We start from the raw sequence: 6,841 nt of genomic DNA, 5'->3' as shown, positions 1-6,841 counted from the left end.
CTTCCTGGTCACCCGCATCTGTGGCACACTAGCTCCTCAGGCTGTCTTCCTGCAGCCAACCTCAGTCCTCTCCCTGGGGTCTGACTTCCTAAGTCTGAACCTCAGCACTCAGCCCCCACCACGCCGGTGGGAAGGCAAGCATCTCAGGCTGGAGAGTGCTGGTTGGCACTGATCCTGTTGGTGGAATTCTCTCCATTTTTCCCTCTACACACATGTTGCTGCACTCTACTCTGAGGCTCTAAAGCTACCCTCTGTCCCTGCCAGTGAGGGGGCTTCATAGTGTGTGCAAACATTAGCTCCTTCACAGCTCCCTCCCAGAGGTGAAGGTGCCATACCAATTCCTTTGTCTCTTTCTTTCCTTTTTTATTCTGCCTTACCCAGTTATGTAGAGATTTTCTTGCCTTTTTGGAAGTCTGAGGTCTTCTGCCATCATTGAGTAGGTGATCTGTGGTAGTTGTTCCACATGTAGAAGTATTTTTGATGTATCTGTGGGGAAGAAGGTGATCTCCACATCATATTCCTCCACCATCTTCCCTACATCTGTACCACATCTTCTTTATCCATTCCCCTGTTGATGGACATTTAGGTTGTTTCCATGTCTTGGATATTGTAAATAGTGCTGCAATGAACATTGAGGTGCATGGATATTTTCAAATTACCATTTTCTCCAGACATATGCCCAGTAGTGAGATTGCAGGATCTTATGGTAACTCTACTTTTAGTTTTAAAAAGAACTTCCATACCATTCTTCATACTGGCTGTAACAATTTACATTCCAAACAACAGAGTAAAAGGAATCCTTTTCCCCATACACTCTCCAGTATTTATTATTTGTAGACATTTTGATAATGGCCATTCTGACTGATGTGAGATGATACCACATTGTAGTATTTCTTTACATTTCTCTAATAATTAGTGACGTTGAACATCTTTTCATGTGCCTTTTGGCCATCTGTATCTCTTTGGAGAAAAGTCTATTTAGATCTTCTGCCCATTTTATGATTGGGTTGTTTGTTTTGTTTTGTTTTTTGATATTGAACTTCATAAGCTGCTTGTATATTTTGGAGACTAATCCCTTGTCAGAATCATTTGCAAATATTTTCTCCCATTCTGTATGTTGTCTTTCCATTTTTTTGAATTTTATTTTATTTACTTTTTATACAGCAGGTCCTTATTAGTCATCAATTTTATACACATCAGTGTATACATGTCAATCCCAATTGCCCAATTCATCACATCCCCACCCCAACCCCCAGCTGCTTTCCTGCCTTGCTGTCCATATGTTTGTTCTCTACATCTGTGTCTCAATTTCTGCCCTGCAAACCACTTCATCTGTACCATTTTTCTAGGTTCCACATATATGTGTTAACACATGATATTTGTTTTTCTCTTTCTGACTTACTTCACTCTGTATGACAGTCTCTAGATCCATCCATGTCTCAACAAATGACCCAATTTCCTTCCCTTTTATGGCTAATATTCCATTGTATATACGTACCACATCTTTTTTATCCATTCATCTGTCTATGGACATTTATGTTGCTTCCATGACCTGGCTATTGTAAACAGTGCTGCAACTAACATTGGGGTGCATGCGTCTTTTCAAAATATGGTTTTCTCAGGGTATATGCCCAGTAGTGGGATTGCTGTGTCATATGGTAGTTCTATTTTTAGTTTTCTAAGGAACCACCATACTGTTTTCCATAGTGGCTGTATCACTTTATATTCCCACCAGCAGTGCAAGAGTGTTCCCTTTTCCCCACACCCTCTCCAGCATTTGTTGTTTGTAGATTGTCTGATGATGCCCATTCTAACTGGTGTGAAGTGATACCTCATTGTAGATTTGATTTGCATTTCTCTCATAATCAGTGATGTTGAGTAGCTTTTCGTGTGTTTCTTGGCCATCTGTATGTCTTCTTTGGAAAAGTGTCTATTTAGGTCTTCTGCCCATTTTGGGATTGGTTTCTTTGTTTTGTTAATACTGAGCTGCATGAGCTGTTCATATATTTTGGAGATTGATCCTTTGTCTGTTGATTCGTTTGCAAATATTTTCTCCATTCTGAGGGTTGTCTTTTAGTCTTGTTTATGGTTTCCTTTGCTGTGCAAAAGCTTTGATGTTTCATTAGGTCCCATTTGTTTATTTTTGTTTTTATTTCCATTACTCTAGGAGGTGGATCAAAAAAGATCTTGCTGTGATTTATGTAAAAGAGTGTTCTTCCTTTGTTTCCCTCTAAGAGTTTTACAGTGTCTGGCCTTACATGTAGATCTCTAATCCGTTTTGAGTTTATTTTGTGTATGGTGTTAAGGAGTGTTCTAATTTCATTCTTTTACATGTAGCTGTCCAGTTTTCCCAGCACCACTTATGAAGAGACTGTCTTTTCTCCATTGTATATCCTTGCCTCCTTTGTCATAGATTACTTGACCATAGGTGTGTGGGTTTATCGCTGGGCTTTCTATCTTGTTCCATTGCTTTCTGGTTCCGTTTTTGTGCCAGTATCATATTATCTTGATGACTGTAGCTTTGTAGTATAGTCTGAAGTCAGGGATTCTGATTCCTCCAGCTCCATTTTTTTTCCTCAAGACTGTTTTTCCTCTTTTGGGTCTTTTGTATCTCCATACAAATTTTAAGATTTTTTTGTTCTAGTTCTGTAAAAAATGCCATTGGGTATTTGATAGGGATTCCATTGAATCTGTAGATTGCTTTGGGTAATATAGTCATTTTCACAATATTGATTTTTCCAATCCAAGAGCATGGTATATCTCTCCATCTGTTGGTATCATCTTTAATTTCTTTCATCAGTGTCTTCTAGTTTTCTGCATACAGGTCTTTTGTCTCCCTAGGTAGGTTTATTCCTAGGTATTTTATTCTTTTTTTTGCAATGGTAAATGGGAGTGTTTCCTAAATTTCTCTTTCAGATTTTTCATCATTAGTGTATAGGAATTCAAGAGATTTTTGTTGTACGTTGTATTTTTGTTGTATGTTGTATTTTTGTTTTATGTTGTATCCTGCAACTTTACCAAATTCATTGATTAGATCTAGTAGTTTCCTGGTAGCATCTTTAGGATTCTCTATGTAGAGTATCATATCATCTGCAAACAGTGACAGTTTTATTCTTTTTCAATTTGTATTCTTTTTATTTCTTTTTCTTCTCTGATTGCCATGGCTAGGACTTCCAAAACTATGTTGAATGGGAGTGGTGAGAGTGGACATCCTTGTCTTCTTCCTGATCTTAGAGGAAATGCTTTCAGTTTTTCACCATTGAGAATGATGTTTGCTGTGGGTTTCTCATATATGGCCTTTATTATGCTGAGGTAGGTTCCCTCTATGCCCACATTCTGGAGAGTTTTTATCATCAATCAGTGTTGAATTTTGTCAAAAGATTTTTCTGCATCTATTAAGATGATCATATGGTTTTTATTCTTCAATTTGTGAATATGGTTTATCACATTGATTGATTTACATATATTGAAGAATCCTTGCATTCCTGGGATAAATCCCACTTGACCATGGTGTATGATCTTTTTAATGTGCTGTTTGATTCTGTTTGCTAGTATTTTGTTGAGGATTTTTGCATCTACCTTCAACAGTGATATTGGTCTGTAATTTTCTTTTTTTTGTATTATCTTTGTCTGGTTTTGGTATCACGGTGATGGTAGCCTCATAGAATGAGTTTGGGAGAGTTCCTTCCTCCAAAATTTTTTGGAAGAGTTTGAGAAGGATCGGTGTTAGCTCTTCTCTAAATGCTTGATAGAATTCACCTGTGAAGCCATCTGGTCCTGAACTTTTGTTTGTTGGAAGGTTTTTAATCACAGTTTCAATTTCATTACTTGTGATTTGCCTGTTCACATTTTCTATTTCTTCCTCTTTCCATCTTGAAAGGTTATACATTTCTAAGAATTTGTCCATTTCTCCCAGGTTGTCCATTTTATTCGCCTAGAGTTGCTTTTACTAGTCTCTTAGGATGCTTTATATTTCTGTGGTGTCTGTTGTAACTTCTCCCTTTTCATTTCTAATTTTATTGATTTGAGTTCTCTCCCTCTTTTTCTTGATGAGTCTGGCTAATGGTTTATCAATTGTGTTTATCTTCTCAAAGGACCAACTTTTAGTTTTATTGATCTATGTTATTGTTTTCTTTGTTTCTATTTCATTTATTTCTGCTGTGATATTTATGATTTCTTTCCTTCTGCTAAGTTTAGGTTTTGTTTGTTCTTCTTTCTCTAGTTCACTTAGGTGTGAGGTTAGATTATTTATCTGAGATTTTTCTTCTTTCTTGAGTTAGGCTTGTACTGCTATAAACTTCCCTCTTAAAACTGCTTTTGCTGCATCCCATAGGTTTTGGATCTTCGTGTTTTCATTGTCATGTGTCTCTTGGTATTTTTTGATTTCCTCTTTCATTTCCTCAGTGATCTCTTGGTTATTTAGTAACGCATTGTTTAGCCTCCATGTGTTTGCGTTTCTTTATGTTTTTTCCCTGTAATTCATTTCTAATCTCATAGCGTTGTGGTCAGAAAAGATACTTGATATGATGTGAACTTTCTTAAATTTACTGTGGCTTGATTTGTGACCCGAGATGTGATGTATCCTGGAGAATGTACAGTGTGTACTTTAGAAGAGAGTGTAATCTGCTGTTTCTGAGTGGAATATCCTATAAATATCAATTAAATCTATCTGGTTTATTGTGTCATTTACAGCTTCTGTTTGCTTATTTTTTTTTCATTTTGGATGATCTGTCCATTGGTGTAAGTGAGGTGTTAAAGTCCTCCACTGTTATTGTGTTACTGTCAATTTCCTCTTTTATAGCTATTAGCAGTTGCCTTATGTATTGAGGTGCACCTATGTTGAGTGCATATATATTCATAATTGTTATATCTTCTTCTTGGATTGACCCCTTAATCATTATGTAGTGCCCTTCCTTGTCTCTTGTAACAATCTTTATTTTCCAGTTTTTTAAAATCTGATATGAGTATTGCTACTCCAGCTATCTTTTGATTTCCATCTGCATGGAATATCTTTTTCCATCCCCTCACTTTCAGTCTGTATGTGTCCCTAGGTCTGAAGTGGGTCTCTTGTAGACAGCATATATATGGGTGTTGTTTTTGTATCCATTCAGCAAGCTTGTGTCTTTTGATTGGAGCATTTAATCCATTCACATTTAAGGTAATTATCGATATGTATATTCTTATGACCATTTTCTTAATTGTTTTTGGTTTGTTTGTGTAGGTCCTTTGCTTCTCTTGTGTTTCATACTTAGAGAAGTTCCTTTAGCGTTTGTTGTAGAGCCGGTTTTTTGGTGCTGAATTCTCTTAGCTTTTGCTTGCCTGTAAAGCTTTTATCTCTCCATTGAATCTGAATGAGATCCTTGCCAGGTAGAGTAATCTTGGTTGTAGGTTCTTCCCTTTCCTCACTTTAAGTATATCATGCCACTCCCTTCTGGCTTGCAGAGTTTCTGTTGAGAAATCAGTTGTTAACCCTATGGGAGTTCACTTGTATGTTATTTGTCATTTTTCCCTTGCGGCTTTCAGTAATTTTTCTTTGTCTTTAATTTTTGCTAGTTTGATTACTGTGTGTCTCAGCATGTTTCTCTTTGGCTTTATCCTGTATGGGACTCTGCACTTCCTGGACTTGTGTAGCTATTTCCTTTCCCATGTTAGGGAAGTTTTCAACTATAATCTCCTTAACTATGTTCTTGGGTTCTTTCTCTCTCTCTTCTCCTTCTGGGACCCATACAATGTGAATGTTGTTGCATTTAATGTTGTCTCAGAGGTCTCTTAGGCTGTCTTCATTTCTTTTCATTCTTTTTTCTTTATTCTGTTCCTCAGCAGTGAATTCTGCCATTCTGTCTTCCAGGTCACTTATCCATTCTTCTGCCTCAGTTATTCTGCTATTGATTCCTTCTTGTGTAGTTTTTATTTCAGTTATTGTATTGTTCATCTCTGGTTTTTTGTTCTTTAATTCTTCTAGGTCTTTGTTAAACATTTCTTGCATCTTCTCAATCTTTGCCTCCATTCTTTTTCCGAGGTTCTGGATCATCTTCATTATCATGATTCTGAATACTTTTTCTAGAATGTTGCCTATATCCACTTCATTTAATTGTTTTTCTGGGGTCTTATCTTGTTCCTTCATCTGGTACATAGCCCTCTGCCTTTTCATCTTGTCTATCTTTCTGTTAATGTGGTTTTTGTTCCACAGGCTGCAGGATTGTAGTTCTTCTTGCTTCTGCCCTCTGCCTTCTGGTGTATTTGTTTTCTTTTAAACTATTATCCTTTATGCCTGCACAGTTCAAATCCCATCGCTGGGCCCTAGTTGGAGTTGTAACAGACTGTGCTGGCAATGGATTGGATCCTGTGGCTGATGAGCTGGCAGAAAACCGAGAAAACAGCTTTCTGGGCCAGTTGAGATGTTCTGAAGCCTGGGAAGTCCAAGATCAAGATGCTGGCTGATTGGTCTCTAGCGACAGCACCCTTCCTAGCTTGCAGACAGCTGCCTCCTTGCTAGGTACTTACTGTCTTTTCATTTTTATTAAGGTTTCCTTTACTGTGAAAAATCTTTTGAGCTTAATTAGGTCGCATTTATTTAGTTGTCTTTATTGTCATTACTGTAGAAGATGAATCCAAATAGATATTGGTGTGATTTACATCAAAGAGTGTCCTGGCTATGTTTTTCTCTAGGAGTTTTATAGTATCTGGTTTTACATTTGGCCTTTAATTCATTTTCAGTTGATTTTTGTGTATGGTGTTATGGGGTGCTCTAATTTCATTTATTTACATGTAGCCGTCCAGTTTTACCAGCACCACTTACTGAAAAGGACTGTCTTTTTTCCACTGTATATTCTTACCACCT

The sequence above is a fragment of the Lipotes vexillifer genome, unplaced genomic scaffold, assembly GCF_000442215.2.
Source record: "Lipotes vexillifer unplaced genomic scaffold, Lipotes_vexillifer_v1.1 scaffold1184, whole genome shotgun sequence".
NCBI classification, from domain to species: domain Eukaryota; kingdom Metazoa; phylum Chordata; class Mammalia; order Artiodactyla; family Lipotidae; genus Lipotes; species Lipotes vexillifer.
Note: the sequence above shows the minus strand (reverse complement) of the source record.